Below are 19,579 nucleotides of genomic sequence, written 5' to 3' on the forward strand. Positions count from 1 at the left end.
TAAATAAATGCATTTTTCATCCTAGACATGAATTAGTTAGTGCTTCTCTGTCCAGACATCAGCAACATGAAAAGACTGTAAAACCCGGAACTATCAAGGCAATTAACATTGGAAACAGAGGGGTTGGAAGGAAGAAAGTAATACAGCATTAAATTCATAAACTTACAAGACCATCATAAACTAATAACAGATTTTGTGAATTAAAACAAAAAGAAAAGTTATTTGATTCCGAATTGAATACATTCAAGTTAGGTTGTGCTATCTTCCACTGTAAATGTCACAGCCACCCTGATGCATTCTTCCAACCAGGAAGAAATTGCTAACTTTGCTTATAGGTCCCTCTTCTTTGCATGGTAATGAAATTACCTCCAATCATTTTAGGACATTAATTAAGATGTTTCAATAGTAGAGAGCCAGCTTTGCCGCCTGCTTAAGGACCTGAATGTTTTGAAACCAAATAACCAGGTGGAATATCAGCAGTGTGGGCTCTTTTCAAAAGTCAAGTTCAGGGGAGCATTCAGCCATTCATTAAAATATTTTCAGCTTAAAACCTGGATTACTCGAGACCACCAGAAGAGTACATAATTTGGTGAAATTAGTTTAGGTCAGGGAGACTAAATATGGAATGCGTTCCCTAATTTCCCACTTCAAAGAAAACATTGTTATAGGAACCCTCACTGATTGCAGAACGAGATAAAAACTCTGGAGGGGGTGTGCTGTCTTCCATAGACTCACAGTCACGAAGTAGTATTTTAATATTATGTTGTCAGATTTTCCTTAGAAGACATTTAGGAAAATTTAAAATAAATGGGTTTGCATTTGCCATCCAGTTTTTGAGGAACATAGTTCTTATTTACGTGTCTCAGGAATTAACGCTGCTTCTACATGAGAAATTTAAATTCTTCCTCCTTTCTAATAAGAGTGCATAACTGTATTACCCATTTTGACTTTGCTGTTAGAAACCTCAGATCTGAATTTTAAGCATATCATATTAGATATGTAGATCCTTATAATGAATCTTTTCCATAATCCTGATTTTCTGTTTCTCTTTTTTATGTTTTATTATATACCTCTTCCTAGAATCTGTTTTTGTGGATATAAATAAATATAAAGTTTTCAAAAATAAAACAAACCGCAATAGAACAATAAATTACTGGGCATCAGATTGACGACAATTTTAAAAAAATTTAATTGGGAAATATAACATATATACAAAAAAGCAGTAAATTTCCAAGTACATTTTAACAAGCAGTTATTGAACAGATTTTAAAGTTTGGTATGGGTAACAGTTTCATGATTTTTAATTTTTTTCTTCTAGCTGCTCCAAGGCACTACAGACCAAAAGAAATATCAATATAATGATTCAGCAATCATACTCATTTGTTAAATCCTATCTTCTCTGTTATACTCCTTCTCTTTAAATAATGTATATACATAAAAGCAATAAATTTTAAAGTACATTGCAACAATTAGTTGTAGAACAGATTTCAGAGTTTGGTATGGGTTATAATTCCACAATTTTAGGTTTTTGTTTCTAGCTGCTCTAAGGTACTGGAGGCTGAAAGAAATATTAGAATAATGAGGCAGCACTCATTTGTTAAACCCGATGTTCTCTGTATAACTCCATCATCACTTTTGATCTTTCTCCCACTCTTTATGGGTATTTGGGCTGTGCCCATTCTGACTTTTTCATGTTGGAAAGGACTGTCAATAATATGGGATAAGAAGATGGAACTAGCTGATGTTCTGGAAAGGCCGGCCTCTCTGCTTTTCAGGACTTATCTGGTCCAGGGACCTGTCTGGAGGTTGTAAGTTTTGGAGAGTTACCTTATTGCATAGAATCTTTGTAGAATCTTATATAATGCCCTAGATATTCTTTAGGATTGGCATGAATGGTTTTGACGGGGCTTTGGCAAGCTATGATAGGTAGCAATATCTAACTGAAGCATATATAAAAGTGACCTCAGAGTAGCCTCTCAATTCTATTTGAACTCTCTCAGCCACTGATACCTTATTTGTTACACTTCTTTTCCCACTTTTGGTCAGGTTGGCATTGTGGATCCCATGGTGCCAAGATCAGACTCATCCTGGAGGTCATCTCCCAAGCTCCAGGGAGAATTTCACCCTTGGATGAAAGAGATGATAATGGGGAGAGCTATGGTTTCACCTGCAGAGTCGGGCTTCAAGAAACACCACCTGAGCAACAAAAGAGGTCCTCTGGAGGTGCCTCTTAGGCATACCTATGGGTAGGCTAAGCTTCTCTGCTACATAAATAAGCTTCACAAGAGTAAGCCTGATAGAGCAAGAGCTTGGGCTATTGATGTGGGTACTCTTAATGTTTGGCACATTGTCCTGGGTTTCCCTGGTGCTAAAGTTTAATAGTTCCATAATTTTTCTTCCATCCCTTAAGGAACTTTGCCAACACTTTTTGATTATCTGCTTAATATACTTTGAAATTTATCCAGGCATTATGTTAAACTCTGCAGGTTTAAAGACTCTCATTCTTATTCTGGGCTCCCTGGATTTGGATTATTTAAATGATCTATGCAGACAGGTTGAGTTGGATTATGTGTTACAGAAAACCTAGGTTCTGGACATAATAAAACTTTCTTCCTTTGGTCTCAAAGAGTAGGTGAAATTCTAAAATATAGACAATGTCTTCCTCCCCTGCATTCTGAATTACCTTAATCCCGACCTCATTGGTTTCATTCTTATCTCTAAATACCAGGTTATACATATATAAAATAGCCTCTCAAAATCCAGAAATAACAATTACCACTCTGGACTAAATGTGACTGCTCTAAGAGTTTACAAACTAGGTCACAATTTTCTTATAAGTATTTTCTAAATGAGCTCATATAATATTTGATGTGTTTTCAGCTTATTTTGCCTCACTGAAAGTCCCACCTGTTCATTCACATCATTGCATGCCTAACAACTTCGTTCCTTTTTGTAGCAGCACCATGTTGTAACATATGTTTACACCATCATTTGCCAATCTACTTCTCAGTCAGTGCATCTTTCAGCCACCTCTGTCTTCTGGGTCTCATGTATAATGTCCAAAGACAACAGTCCATCAACACTATCAGTTTTAGATACTTTCATTGTTCCCAAGAGAAAGATAACCAATAAACACACCCTCACCAAAAAGAAAATCCAAAACCTCCCCATAACTCTTGTCCCTCTCTGTATTATGTATCCCTAGTAATGCTGCAGTGCTGTAGATGTTTTCCTGTTAAACATAGCCCAAAGCATGCAGTATCATTTTTCCTCCTATATCTTGAAATTATATACTCTTTGTACAAGACTCATACTTTTGCAGTAGTTCATGCAAGAACTTATTTATATTTGTAGTGTTAATTGGCAGGACACATGAGTCTATACAACATCTTTCAATCACGTTCACCTTCAATATGGTAATATTACTTATAGACCCACTAGTGAACTGCTTTCACTTCTGTCTATTCCCTTACGATTAAGTTAAACCTCATTTGCAAACTGTTCACCCATCTAGGTCCCCTATATTCTGTATTTTAAGCCTCTGACTTTACCTTTACCATGGTCATAAAAGTGGAATCATACAGTATCCATCCTTTTGTGTCTGGCTTATTTCACTCAGCATTATGTCCTCAAGGCTCATCCATCTTGGCATGTGCTTCAGGACGTCATTTCGTCTTACTGTTGCATAATATTCTATCTTATGTATATACCCCTTTTTGTTAATCCACTTGTCTATTGATGGGCACTTGGATTGTTTCTATGCTGTAGTTATTGTGAATAGTGCTGTTATACACATTGGTGTGCAAATCTCTGTTTGTGTCACTGCTTTCAGCTCTTCTGGGTATATACTGAGTAGTGGTATTACCAGGTCATAGGGCAGCTCAATTTTAGATTTTCTGAGGGACCATCAGAAAACAGCTGTACCATTATACATTCCTACCAGCAGTGCATAAGCATCCCAATTTCTCTACATCCACTCCAACATTTGTAGTTTCCTGTTTGTTTAATAGTAGCTATTCTTATGGGTGTGAGGTGGCATCTTCTTATAGTCTTGATCTGCATTTCCCTTATAGCTAATGAGAATGAGCATCTCTTTATGTGTTTTATACCCAGAAAAAATATCAGTTCGTATATTTAGCCCACTTTATAATTGGGTTGCTTATTCTTTTGTTGTTGAGCTGTATGATTTCTTCATGTATACAGGATATCAAACCTTTATCTAATGTATGATTTCCAAACATTTTCTTCCATTGAGTTGGCTGCCTCTTCACCTTTTTGATAAAGTCTTTGGAGGCATAAAAGCATTTAATTTTGAGGAGTTCCCATTTATTTATTTTTTTCTTTTCTTGCTTGTGCTTTGGGTATAAAGTTTGGGAAGCTACCCTCTGTTACTAGGTCTTGAAGATGTTTTCCTGTATTTTCTTCTAGGAGCTTTATCGTACCGGTTCTTATGTGTAGGGATTTGATCCAATTTGAGTTAATTTTTATATAGGGTGTAAGATAAGGGTCCTCTTTCATTCTTCTGGCTATCTCCCATGCCCGTTTATTGAAAAGACTATTTTGTCCCATTCAGTGGATTTGGGGGCTTTGTTGAACATCAACTGACCATAGATTTGGTGATCTGTTTCCGTACTCTTGGTTCAGTTCCATTGGTCAATATTTCTATCTTTGTGCCATGCTGTTTTGACAACTGTGGCTTAATAATAAGTTTTAAAATTGGGGAGTGTTAATCCTCCCATTTCATTTTTTTTAGGCTGCTTCTAGGTATTTGGATGCTTATTTAGGGTGCTTCCAGCTATTTCCCTTCCAGATGAATTTGCTAGTAGGTTTTCCAAGTCTTCAAAGTAGGTTGATAGAATTTTGATTGATACTGCATTGACTCTGTAGCTCAATTTGGGTAGAACTGAATCTTAACTACATTTAACCTTCCTATCCATGTGCATGGGTTGTCTTACCATTATTTAGATCTTCTTTGATTTCTTTTAACAACGTTATGTAGTTCTCTGTACTAGTCCTTTACATCCCTAGTTAAGTTCATTCCCAGACACCTGATTCTTTTAGCTGCTATTTTGAATGGGCTTTTTTCCTTAATTGACTCCCTGATTAGGTCATTGTTTGTGTATAGAAACATTACTGATTTTTGCACATTTATTTTATAACATGCCACCACACTGAATTTGTTTGTTAGCTCAAGTAACTTTGTTGTAGATTTCTCAAGATTTTCCAGGTATGGCATCATGTCATCTGTAAATAATGAAAATTTTACTTCTTCCTTTCCTATTTAGATGTCTTTTATTTCTTTTTTTTCCTGCCTGATTGCTCTAGCTAGAACTTCTAGTACAATGTCGAATAATAGTGGTAACAAGGTCATCCTTGTCTCATTCCTGATCTTAGGGGAAAATACTTCATCCTCTCACCATTTAGTATGATTCTGGCTATGGGTTTTTCATATATGCCTTGTACCATGTTGATGAAGTTACCTTTGACCCCTTTCTTTTGAACTTTTTTTTATCAGGAAAGAATGTTGAATTTTGTTGAAAGCTTTTTCAGCATCAGTTGAGATGGTCATATGATTCTTCCCTTTTGTTTGTTAATGTGCTGTATTACATTAACTGATTTTCTTGCATTCCTAGAGTAGACCCCACTTAGTCATGGTATATAATTCTTTAAATGTGCTGTTAGATTCGATTTGCTAATATTTTATTGAGAATTTTTGCATGCATGTTCATTAGGGAGATCGGTCTGTAGTTTTCATTTCTTGTAACATCTTTACCTGGTTTGGGTATTAAAATGATGTTAGCTTCATAAAATGAGATAGTGTTCCTTTTTCCTCATTTTTTGGGAAAAGTTTGAGCAGGATTGGTGTTAGTTCTTTTTGGAATGTCTGATAAATTTCCCCTGTGAAGCTATCTGGCCCTGGGCCTTTCTTTGTAGGAAGTTTTTGATGACTGTTTGAATCTCTTTACTCGTGATTGGTTTGTTGAGGTCTTCTGTTTCTTCTTGAGTCAGTATAGCTTGTCATTGTGACTTTCTTGAAGAACCAACTTTTGTTTTATTGATTCTTTCTATTGTTCTTTTGTTCTCCCATTCATTTAATTCTGCTTTAATCTTTGTTATTTCTCTTCTTCTATGTGCTTTGGGGTTAGTTTGCTGTCCTTTCTCAAGTTCCTCCAAGTGTGCTGTTAAGTCCTCGATTTTTGCTCTTTCTTGTTTTTTAATATAGGCAGTTAGTACAGTAAATTTACACCTCAGTACAGCCTTTGCTGCATCCCATAAGTTCTGATAACTTGTCATTTTCATTCATCTCCAGATAGCTACTGATTTCTCTAGCAATTTCTCTTTGACCCACTCATTGTTTAAAGTGTGTTACTTAATCACCAGATATTTGTGAAAGTTCTTGTTCTTTGGTGGTTATTGAGATCTGGCTTCATTGCATTGTGATCAGAGAAAATTATTTGAATATATACACTGTTTCTAAATTCATCAAGACCTGTTTTGTTCTCCAGCATATGATCTATCCTGGAGAATGTTCCATGAGCACTAAAGAAGAATGTATATCCTGGTGTTTTGGGGTGTAATGACCTATATATGTCTGTTAATTCTAATTGATTTATCAGATTGTTTAGGTTTTCTATTTCCTTGTTGATCCTCTGTCTGGTTATTCTATTTATAGAGGAGAGTGATATATTGAAGTCTCCTAATATTATTGTTGAAACATCTGTCACTCCCTTCAGTTTTGCCAATGTTTGTTTCATGTACTTTGGAGCCCCTTGATTGGAGCATGGACATTTATGATTATTTCTTCTTTGTTAAACATCCCTTTTACTAATGTGTAGTTTCCTTCTTTGTCTCTTATGATGTTTTTACGCTTAAATTCTATTTTGTCTGATATTAGTATAGCTACTCCTGCTTTCTTTTGGTTACAGCTTGCATGGAACATATTTTTCCATCCTTTCACTTTCAATCTATTTGTTTACTTGTGTCTAAGATGCACTCTTGTAAGCAGCATATAGCTGTTTTATATTTCTTAGTTAAATCTGCCAGTCTGTATCTTCTAATTGATAGATTTAGTCATTAAAGTTATTACAGTAAAGGTATTTCTTGAATCCACCATTTTATCCTTTGGATTTTATTTGTCTGATCTATACGTTCTTTTCCCTCTTTTTCTTTTCATCCTTTAGGTTATCCTTACCATTAATCTTCAATTCTGAGCCCTCCTTCAGATCTCCACCTCCTGTCTTTTTTTTCAGCTGGCAGAACTCTCTTTAGTATTTCTTGTAAAGCTGGTCTGTTGTTGACATATTCTCTCAGCCTCTGTCTGTCTGTGAGCATTTTAGTCTCTCCCTCAGTTTTGAAGGACAATTTGGCTGGGTACAGAATTCTTGGCTGGATGTCTTTGTCTTTCAGGATCTTAAATATATCATACCACTGCCTTCCCACCTCCATAGTGTCAGTGTAGTAGTCTGAACTCAGTCTTATGTGGTTTCCCTTGTATGTGGTAGTTTGTTTTGCTTTTGCTGTTTTCAGGATTTTCTGCTTCTCTTTAACATTTGAGAGACTGATTGGTATGTGTCTTGGGGCAGGCCTTTTCAGATTTATTCTATTTAGAGTTTGTTGAGCTTTTTTGATTTACATATTTGTGTCTTTTATAAAGTTTGGGAATTTTTCCTCCATTACATACTACACTAATCTTCCTAGCCCTTTACTCTTCTCTTCACCTTCTGGAACACCAATGATTCTTTTATTTGTGAGCTTTGTTCTGTCCATCATTTCTGTGAGATCCAATTAAATTTTTTCTATCTTTTTTGTCATTTGCTCTTTTGTGTGTTCAAAATCAGTTCTCCTATCCTCTAGTTCACTTATTCTTTCTTCTTCCTCTTCAAATCTGTTGTTGTATGTCTCTAGTTTATTTTTGATTTGGTCTATAGCATCTTTAAACTCTGTGATAGCTTCTATTTTTCCATTTATTCTTTCAAAGTCCTCTTGATGCTCTTCTAATGTCTTCTTGATCTCTTTTATGCCATCAGCCATCCCACTGATTTTATTTAGCAAAGTTATATGAATATCTTTGATTAGTTGTTCCGAAATCTGTGTCTCCTCTGGTGTTTTAATTTGGTCATTAGGCTGGACTGTATTTGTCTGCATCTTCATATGGTCAGTGATCTTCTGTTGGTTTTGTGGCGTATAAATATCTTGATAGGGTTACTTTGGTTGTTGATTTCCTTTAGTAGTCTAAAGCTTTGTATTTGGGGGACAGGTATGGAGCAGGATGAGGGCATGGGTGGGGCACAACAGTCTGGTGACAGGTAGCAGTGCATGCATATGCACGGGTTGGGGACTCTACACCGGTGCTTCCGAGTCCCCATCTCCCTGTCTGTGCAGTCCTGACAGCTCTGGGTCTCCATCTGGAAATGGACATGCTAGATTGTTTGCACTAGCTGGCTTGTCTCTGGTTCTCTGCATCTCAATTCTTCTGCTTTTTCAACCAGAACTTTCCTATGTGGTGTTGAATACCCTCCTAGGGCACTTATACCCTGGACTCATTCTCCCGCTCTTTTTTCTGTCCCTTCTCTAGCTGTTCTTTCTGACTACTATTTTTTAATGAAGATGATTCCGATGAAAAAGAAAGACCTCCTGTTGTAAGTAAACTCCAAATATCTGAATGCTAGGAAGTTAAAGCTCACACAACACATTATGCATTAATGAGGTGATAAGAATTTGGGGCTTTGATATTCTCAACCTCTTGAACTAAACCCATTTGTACATATGGATTTAGTCAATTTTAGTGTGAGATGCCCAGAATTCCCATGCACTTCAGTTTTGGGGTCTTATGCTTCATTTTTCATGCTTCAGATTTTTAAAACTCACCTGCAGCACTTAAAAAGATAAAACAAATTTTGTTTTCATTTCTATTCAAAACTACAGGTGACTTTTACTTGATAATAGAAACTAGTAGTGTAGGTGGGTGTATATTACATGAAAGCACAAATGAATTAATTTTCATTTTTGGGAAGGGGAAAGAAAAAGCTCAAGAGTTTTATGCTTTAAAAGTATGAAGTATATAGATTTAAGAGCACCACCATATTGTTATTTGGAAATTAATTTACTAACTTTAAGTAAGAAATTTTATTCTTCCAGACACATGCTGTTAGAACAATAAAAATTGCCTCATCTATATTTTCAAAGTCTTACCATAAAGGCTCAGTAGAAATTTGCAATTAAAAATGATAAGTTTTCATTTGAAATCTAAGGTTTCTGTTTGTTTTTTCAAAGCCATGAATTTATTTTTTCCCATGCAAAGCAGAAAGCATTCCCTGAGTTTTCTTTTTCCATACTCTTCTAAAATAACAGTCATCTGGGACAGTGACTGGGAGACCATGACCGGTGACAATTACCTTCTTCCCCTGCAAACAGGACACTGTCAGGGACAATCATTATCTCACTATTTTACAATGTAAAGTTATAGTCCTACGATCTTTTTTTTTATACGAGTTTAAAATTTAATATGCAAATTCTTTTAACCATGTGCCCCATTTCTAAAGATCCCCAATAAAGCATCTATAATTTCTCTGCTTTGCATGCATTTAAAATCATGGATAAGCGTTGTGATTAAAACTTTCCAAGATGTGACTCAACCTGAAATTAAATTCCTTTAAAAAAATGTAGTCAAATCTAGTCAGAAGAACAGAAAATCAGTTGCTAGAATTTAGGAAAAGGGAAAGAGGGTGTGATTATAAGGGGGAATATGAGGAGTTCCTTTGTGCTGGTGAAACAATTCTGTATAGTGGATTAGCAGAGGTGGTTACACAATTTTATACATGTGGTATCATGTCATGAAATTATTTAAAAAAAAGGAGAAAATATGAGCATGCAAAAATTGGTGAACTCTGATTAAGATCTGTAGTCTAGTTAATTGGACTGTGCCAATCAATTTCTACTTTCTATAATGTTTTTGTTTTGCTTTTTGTTTTTGCATGGGCAGGCCCTGGAAATTGAACATGGGTCTCCGGCATTGCAGGCGAGAACTCTGCTATAATGTTTTATAGTTATGTAAGATGTCCTCACTGGAGGAAGTTGGGTATTGGGTATACAGGGCATTTTAGTACTATTTTTGAAACTTCCTGTGAGAATGTTATTTCAAAATGAAGTTTTTCTTTTTAAGATGAGTAATAAAATTAGCTGAATAAGTGGGGCAGATTTTATACATTTTTTTTCAGTAAAGAATCATTTATTATATAATCAATAGAAATTGAACTTTATGTAAATAGGCAGAAATATATAAATAGAGAATGACTTGTAACTAACTTGAAATTCATTGTCTACATTTTGAGTTTAATAAATTATTATTATAATTGCATAAAAGTTTATACTCTGTGCTTTGGTATTATATTGTGATAGAAAATATCATTTCCGATTCACTGATCTATTGATTTAGATAAGTATGAGCTTCCTCAGATGTAATCCTGAAGTTCCTAAAGAAATTTAAATAGCATCTGGACTCTATTCGACACTTTTTCAAATGCTGTTCCACCGATTCCACATCACTGTGACGTGTACTGACATAATTTATGGAGAATAAGTTCTGTGAAAAGTCAACAATATCTTTTCAGTGTATTTTACAACAATAAATAGCTAACACTCAGTGATTATTCATTATGTTATCAGGAACTATGCTAAAAGCTTTATAAATTGACCCACTTAATATTCACCCTCACTCAATGAAGTAGTTTATTATGATGCTAATTATACAGATGAGTAAACTGAAAGTTAAAGATGCAAAGAACTTTTTCTAGGTCATACAGTTAGTTAAATGATAGAGCCAGACTAGCTAGAAAATGATGGTGCCAGAACGACTACCCATATTTCTTGGTCTCCAAAGCAACTATTTAATTACTGTTCCTCACTAAGCAATTCTAACATTCACGCCCAGTGACAGCAGTTATAGCTGCAGCTGTGGAACCAGAGTCCCTGGTGAAAACGCTCTGAGATTTTTAAGAATAAAAGGGATCTCTCATCACATATTTAAAATTGTGTCCAGAATTCAACCATAAGCAATGCAGGATATAGCTCTTTATAGTTTATTTTGTAGAAGTTCTGTTGAAAATGCTTTTTCCAACAAGTTAGGAGTTTGGAAAATAAATAACGGTAACAATAGCAGAGGGATTGTTTCTATAACCTCTGGGGGCAGTAGAATTCTACCATGCCGGTAAGAGTGCAGGCCACAAAGTCCCCTTTCAATTTATATAACTTAACACAAATTTTGTAAGTTCAGCTTAACATGTCTGAGACTTTATTTCTATAAAAAATACTTTTTAAAAAAAATTTTGGTATTGCTGAATGCTGGTTTGAGGATTTCAAATATTTGCCATTAATTCGTATCGTCTATTCTGAAGCATGCTCATCTTCTCAGGCTAGCCCACAAGCACTTCAGCTTTTCAAAGTTTTCTCACTCTAACAGTGAATTCAACTCATTAAATTCTTCTCAGTTGTCAATGAGCATAATATATCCAGTCCACTTTGCAGCTCAGACTCCCACAATGCCATGTCAGTGACAGTGTCAGCCACCAGAGAAGAGACGGTCCTCACCTATTAGTTGACATTTCTTCTTGCATAGTCTGGGCCAAGTAAGATTTCCACAATTGCCCGAACTTGTAAAAGACTCTTTACTCATCTACGTTTCAAAGGTTCCAGTGATCTCCTGGTTCAGTGTTGCATGGTCCAGGCAGGTTTAAAAATACAAAATAAAAGAAACGAAGTAAACACTTCCCCCCAGATTTCAAATATACAAATTCCCCTAAATAATAATAAAATGGCAATAATAATAAACCTTCAAAGGAGCAGTTCACTTGGGTGAGGCATTTACTGATGCACCAATAGATACTGTAGTAATTCGGTTTTAATTTGAAAGCCGGACACAAACAAGTGACAGATAATTAAAACTTGCTCGTTCATACTATTGTTGAACCTCAATTTCCTTTCAAAAGTTAAATTTGCATAAGACTCGTTCTTTAAATTCCCTAGGAAAAGAACGTTGTGATTTATGCTTTCACAATAAGTTTCTACCATAAAGGAGATCTATTAAGTATGTGATGGATATAGGTGATATATATATGTGATTGATAGGTGGATATAAGATATTATTAAATGATTTTTTTAACAAGCTGCACTATATAAAAATCAGCTAGATAAAACCAAATCACTGCAGCCCCTCAAATAGCCACTTATTTTGAGAAATTTGTCTATTAATATTGATTTCATATGTCATCTATATCATGGCATATGTCATCCATATGTCATATTATGAGTTATATATGATATATCCTGTGAATATTTACATATATATGCTTATATATATTTTTCAATGCATTCTTATTAAAATACTCAAACCCTTTTTTCCAGGGGAGAGCGTGAACGCAGACCCCCACTACCACAAATTATGCAGTTGAGTTTCCCACATTTGGGAAATCGCAGGTGTCAGCACACCCAGAGTGCAATGGATAAGCCTTGCCCTGGGAAAACCACCTTCATGATCAAGGTATTTTCCCTGCCAGGTAAGTATAAAATACTCAAACTTTTAATAAAACATTTAAGAACAAAACTAAAATAGAAACCCGGTAGAAAAATGGTGATTGGGCCAAACTTCCTCAATAGGCAAAAATGGCTTTTATGTATTTATTTTTAAAGGAGCATTTTGGAGAATTCCAAAATGTCTTAGTTCTTTAACCTTCCAGAGAAAATCAGCAGAGTGTATACCCTTGGATATGAAGAAGATAGGTTTGCAAAAAGTGATTATATAGAAAGCATATGCAACTGGAATCTACATTGCTGAGCAAATCTTCTGTCTCATTTTACATTAAGTCCCATTGAAAGCAGTGCTGTGTTACCCTAACCCACCCTACAATTAAGAGGGTATAAGCACGTACAATAATGCATACGTAAGAAAGTGAAAGGTACCTGTAATTCCAGAGTGCAGAGATCATTTATATTAATATGTTGATCCAACCTGGAAACAACCCAAATGCTATCAACTGATGCAAGGATAAACAACATGTGGTGTATGCATACAGGGGAATATTATTCAACTATAAAGAGAATGAGTACTGAAACCGTGCTCAACATGGATAAATGTTGAAAACATTATGGTAAGGTGAAAGAAGGTGAACACAGGAGACCACATATTGTACCGCTCCATTTATATGAAATGTCCCCAAAAGGACAATTGATAGGAAATGTTCACAAGTTATAGAGAAAGGGGGATTAGCTGTAAATGGTCGTGAGGGATCTTACTGGTTGAATGAAAATGTTCTAAAATTGATTGATTTCTGGTGATAGTTCAACCACTTGATAAAGTTATTAAGATCATTGAATTGTAATGGTTGACTTTTATGATATGTAAAAAAAGATGTCAATTTTTATTGATTAATAATATATTTTGGCATATAGCTTTCTCAACATTATTTACGTATTTAATAAAAGGGATCATAATGTATTCACTTTTTGCTAATTTTTTTGTATTACACATATTTGATGGGCATTTTTTCTATTTCATCCTACTGCTGTATTATAATTTTAATAGATTATTATACATATGTACCAAAATTAATTTAACCTATTGCATAATATTTGACATTTATAATTTTCCCTAACATCTAAAATTATACATATATATATATCATCTTTACATATCAGTGTGATTATTTGCATAAACTAAATTTCTAGAGTTATGCATTCAAATTGGATGTATGTATTCTATTTATCTATCTGTATCTTTTTGTCAATCTAAATATGTATCTATTAGCAAATTTATCTCCTGAAATATCATACCAATCTATACTTTCATTTTTATATGTCTGTTTGCCCTCACCCTTAGTAACAAATGAGATTATCAGATTATAAAATTGATGAAATTGCCAATCTCATCAATCTAGACTAATTTTTTAAATATTTTCTTCAGTGCAATTTTAATTTGGAGTACCTAAATGGAGAGGTTAAACATCTCTTCATATGTTTTTTGTTCATTTGTATTTATTCTTTTGGTAGTTGCCTGCTTGTTTACCTTGCTTATTTTTCAATTGAGCTTTTAGTTTTTAATTTATTTGTTGATAAGATTTACTTATATATTAACATATTTAATAATTAGCCTTTCATATAGTTAACCGATATTATTTATAAACTTTGATTTAATGTTTTATGTTTGTCTTATAAAACTTTGCATCTTTAAGTAGTGAAGTCTATTACATTTTCTTTGGTTTTAGCTTTAACTCGTAATGTTTAGATCATCTATAATTTAGTTTAGTATAAGTAGTACGGTGAATATCCAATTTTACTTTTTAGATGCATGACTCTTAGTTGTATCAACAATATGTACTGAAAACCTATTCCTTCCCTACCTATTTTTCTTCCCCCTGCATGGGCAGGCACTGAGAATTGAACCCAGGTCTCCAGCATGGCAGGTGAGAACTCTGCCTGCTGAGCCACCACGGCCTGCCCCTCCTCTACCTATTTTGAAGTTGTCATAAACTGCTCAGGAGTAACAGACATGGATTTCAGCTATATTCTGGGAAAAAAGCACCGAACAAAAAACCCGATATATATCTATTATAATTCTTTGGCACAGTATTCTCATTCCTGATAGATAATTTCACAGTCCTCAGTTATTACATATCACCAAAATCAATTAGAGAATAAGACAAGAACTTTTTCCTAGTTGAGATAAAATAGAACCTTGTCCCTACAGATATAGATTAACACTTTATTGTGGACCAACCCAGAGGAGAGAAGCAATGCCTAGGTTTTTTTGTTGTTGCTATTCATTTCCTCAAAATTCTGATTCATCATCAACAGGGAATACATTCTCTCCATTTACCAGTTATTTCTAGACAGAGTATTTTAAATTAAATGGAAACTTTGCAGAAATCTCTATGTATTATGAAAGCTGTAATAAAGCTATAAATATAAAGCGAAAGATTAGAATTAAAGTGCTAAAATTTAGATCATGTGCTGGTTGTCATGCTTTAAAACGTATTATAAAAAATGTGTATTTGAGAGTGAATTTTCAAGAACATTTCGAAAAAAGCATTTTCATTCTAACCCAAGATAGGTACAAACCCTTCACTAGAAATAGTAAAGGCTGGTACCGGTTGAGTGTTTTCTATTTGGTAGGCAGTGTTCTGAGGAATTTACAAAATGTTGACTCCTTTTGTCCTCACAACAAATTTATGACAAGACTGTGAAAGTTCTGAGAGTTTAGGTAACTTGCCTAAGGGCTCACACTTATAAAAGACAGAGCCAAGATTCACACCAAGCAGAAGCTTCCTGAGTTCAGACCCTTGTTTCATACACTGACTGCCCTCAAAGACTCCTACCATCTCCAAACCTGCTTCGTCGATAGCCTTTTACTTTCAGACTGTCACCTAAGCTTCTGTTGTTATTAAAATGGGTGAAGTATAGGTTTCTTTGCTCACAGAATGACTATGAAGATCAAGTGAAATATTGAATGTACTGGTACGCTGATGAAGCACAATAAAAACTCTGGGTTTTTATCAGCATGGCAAAAAATAATCTCCTGTACATCTTAGGCTATGTATAATGAAAGCCAAAAGTATTACCTCTGTGGTTACATGCATTTCACACATTCATTCATCCATCGCTCATTCAAATTATATATATGGAGTACAGAAGGAGCCACTCTGAGGTGTTGAGGACACGATGATGAACAAGATAGCAAAGGTCCTTATTCTCAAGAAGCTTCCTTGGGGACGGGGTAAAAGGAGGAGGCCCGTGACCGTAGTAAGCATTTTAGGATTAAATGTGCAGTTCTGAGATGATGTTGGTGAACCTTGTCCAAAGCAAGCGTAATCTTCTTTACTTAACATCCTGAAAATTAATCCAGCTGAAGAAACATGTATGATAGCCTTCTCAGAACTAAAACCAGATCATATTCAAAGTTAATTTTTTAAAAATATCAAATAAATCATGATTTTAAATAAACTATAATTTTACGATTTAATGCTGCTGATAGACTTTATGTTGATCTAGAAAAACTGATTCTTCAATCCAAAATTTAGATGGAGCACTATAATATGAAGTGCATTATTTGTTTTATTTTAGGACTGGTTTAAAAGCTATTATCGGAGAACTAAAGATTTAAGCTTTAGAAAAACCAAAGGCTAGTAACGGAGTAGAAACTTTCACTTTCCAGTTTCTGGAGGATGCGTATAATAGACTATCACCGAACAGTGAAATAAGCATTTTGTTAATATCTGAGAAAAAAAATATTGGATTCAACTAATCAAAATCAACACAACTTCCACCAAATAAGATAAACGAATAGTATTTGTAATGCCAGCAAATACGTTTTATAGTAAGATCAATAAACCAAGGCATTAATCCATATCCATATTCCAGCTTTGGTTTTATTCGGAATTTGTCTCCCGGGGTAGATTGTATTCAAAGCCAAAGTGACCAGAAAAGGTAGGAAGCTGAGCTAGAAAGCCAGCTCCAGTTCTGGAGGAACTCTGAGAAGAAAAAAACCTTCCTTTCTTATTCAGTGATAACTCCCAAGGAGCAATAAAGAGGATGAAGCTACAAGCGCAAGATGGGAGAAATCCTTTAAATATTAATACATTGCTGAGTTGTTATGGTGCATGGTGTGAGTTGTTCCTCTTGGTCCTTGATAGGCTTCACATTCAGTTTATCTGCAATGCTCTTATTTGCGGTCTCATTGTTTGTTTCTACGTTTGATTATTTTTCCAGCTACCCCAGTATATCTTAGCACCAGAATCTTCATGAACAAAGTTAAGCAGTAGGATTTCTAAATTTTAATAAGAAGTAAGTTCTGCATAACTGATCCAAAGGCATAAAGTCTACTAATACAACTAAAACCATCTCTATATCTCACCATCAGCCATCGATAGGAACCAAACTCACTGAGTCATCTACCTGTTAGACATCCAATTCTTATCTGTCTAAACTTTTTATGCTCTCCCACCCCAAAATCTGGGTAAGTAATATTCTTAATTTGATTTCTCAGCACGTTATACTTTCGTTGGTATTGGCTTGTCTGCCTTTTCTACAAGGTTGTCAATGCCCTAAGAATGAATAGTGTCTCTTTTTCTCTTCACCACTGGATCAACAGTGCCTGTCACAGGGGATGCCACTGAATGGGTGTTCAGTAAATATTTATTTCATAAGAGGAAGAGCAATGAACACTTATTCCTTATAATCAGATGTGTTATTTAGTAACCAAAATTTTGGAAAAATGAATTCAATATAATAAGTAAGAGATTTCAGAACAGGAAGACTTAAATTTGAAACGTTAGAGTTGTTTTCTGTTAATTTTTATAAAGCTTTGAATTTGCACAATGTGTGGAATGCTGTTTAATAAAAGTTCTTTCCTCTTTATATGTCTAAAAACCCAACTGATATAATATATACCGGAAAACTTAGATTGTGTTGGAACTAAAAATTAATTGTCCCCCCCCGCCCACAGTCACATACATAGAAACTTGGCATTCACCATTTTCAACCATTTAAAAATGCTAAAAAAGTTTCAGAAGGAAGCTTTTCAGAGAAGGAACATGTAGAAACTTTCTTTCTTGTCTTTTAATCAAAGGAAGGATTCATTTCTGAAAGCTGTCCATCTGGTTCCTTTCATAAGCTCTAAATTTACATGATAAAACAGCAGAAATATAATTAATATATTTTTTCAATAAGAGACAGTTTTAGGCATGTGCTTCAGCAATGAATTGTGAAAGCTTTGACACATCTAATTTTGAAATCTATGGCTCCACCCTGAGAAAGGATGAAGAAAAAAGCAGGGCCTGCAGCCGTTTGCTTGTGAGATCTTTTAAGTGATCTATAGCTGTAACCCATGGGAGGATAGTTTCAATTTTGCTCTCGAAACATGGATCAAGCACTATTGGCAACACAGTCTTTTCTGTCACACATTTCAATGATTCTAAATCAGTGAAGAAGTTATGTCTTCTGGCAGCATGACTGCGTTAGAATTCGCTCTCAAATCCAATCTGCATCTACAAAACCTGGAGATCTGCATTCCCCCCAAAATTGGCAGTGAATCTTATACAAAATTTATGCCATTAATATTCTCAAGAAGTAGACTGACCAGTAAATGAACTGCTGTAGCACAGGGACGAGAAACCGTAGGAGAGCCCCATGGCGTATTTTCAAAAATGGAAAGCCTGAGAGGGGGCAAGATCAGATTATCAGTCTTTCAGGGTCAAATGCAATGGCATTGGATTCATTGCAGAAGTTCAATCACAACACCAGTATGTGGCAGACACACACAAATAAAGAGAAAGAATTATACAGTTGCTGGACAAAATACTGGAAACTTGGAACCTGTGCAATAAAAATACTAGATTCAATAATTGCTGTAGGACAAAGCATTTAATTTCAGTCAGGATTTTTTGTAAAATATTAGGCACAGGTTGAATCTACCTAATGAAGTTTTTGTGATTAGTATCTGAATTGGCACTTGGGAGGATATTACAGGAAGGAGGCTTATAGTTTGGGGGTTTACTCTGGCTCCTTTTCCACAGATAAGTGGATGAGTATAAATTAAAATGTATTATTCTTACCAAATAAACCCTCAAAGGCTTGTCCAACAAGAATGCCCAGGACTCTGGGAGTTTCAGGGAAATTTATTAGGATACAGTATCATTGGATGTCTTCACATATACATGAAAGGCATGTAGTGAATCTGATTCTTCTTGACTTGGAAATTTAGGTTAGTAAAAGGTTTGAAAATAAGCATCGTTACTAAAATATGTTTATCAACAGAAGGGGTGAATGTCTTCTCTGCTTACTCGTTCCTGCTAACTTAATACTTTGAATTAATCAAAGCATGTATGCATGATCTCAGACATAGCAGACAAGGAAAATGACTAAGAAGGGACATGTCTTGACATTCTAGGCTTCCATGCCCAGAGAACACTAACTGTATGGTATAGAAATCTAAAGTAATTTTCCATATATGCTATAGTCCCTTAAAGAAAAATACAGATGCATAGAAATTTGAACCCACTGGAACTTTAATGAAGGGCAAGAAAGATTATAATATGCCAAAAAGATAAGTCATGACTAAATACAAACTATTCTTAAGTTATTATAAAACCATCTTATCAAAGAACCAGTTGATTTTCTAATGAGTGTTCCTTAAATCTGTTTTAAACAAATCAGGAGCAGATTAACATGTACGCACACACCAGCCCTTTTTTCAACATGTAACCAGCTTTGTTGGTTTCAAATGCCTAAATCAGTTTTTCCCCAATGTCCAATCATAAGAGTTACTTTAAATCAGTTTGTAAGGATATTTTCCCTGGTCCCTGCCCTAGACATATTGAGACAGAATCTCCAAGAAGAGGTGTGGTGATCTGTGTGTGTTAGGTAAAGATCCCAACTGATACTTAATCTCAGACATGTTTGGAAAACACAGTCTTGACTGTTATCTAAATTTGAACTCTTTTTCTAATTTATCTGTGAAAAGTCAGAATCTCTCATAGGGGATAAACTGTATTTACTTTTCTGTATATATTTTGCATTGAAGACAATGTATTGG

General features: G+C 34.9%; 1 long non-coding RNA gene and 1 other non-coding gene across 4 annotated transcripts in view; both read right to left on the reverse strand.

The window, feature by feature from the left end:
- Positions 1-19,579, reverse strand: part of LOC143665340 (uncharacterized) — an 80,064-nt gene that overhangs the window by 20,831 nt on the left and 39,654 nt on the right. The gene's annotated exons all lie outside the window — the stretch shown is intronic.
- On the reverse strand, positions 12,397-12,559 carry LOC143665867 (U1 spliceosomal RNA). Its single transcript, XR_013167262.1, has one exon. It is a non-coding gene; the product is annotated as a U1 spliceosomal RNA (small nuclear RNA).

The sequence above is a fragment of the Tamandua tetradactyla genome, chromosome 21 (assembly GCF_023851605.1).
Source record: "Tamandua tetradactyla isolate mTamTet1 chromosome 21, mTamTet1.pri, whole genome shotgun sequence".
NCBI lineage: Eukaryota > Metazoa > Chordata > Mammalia > Pilosa > Myrmecophagidae > Tamandua > Tamandua tetradactyla.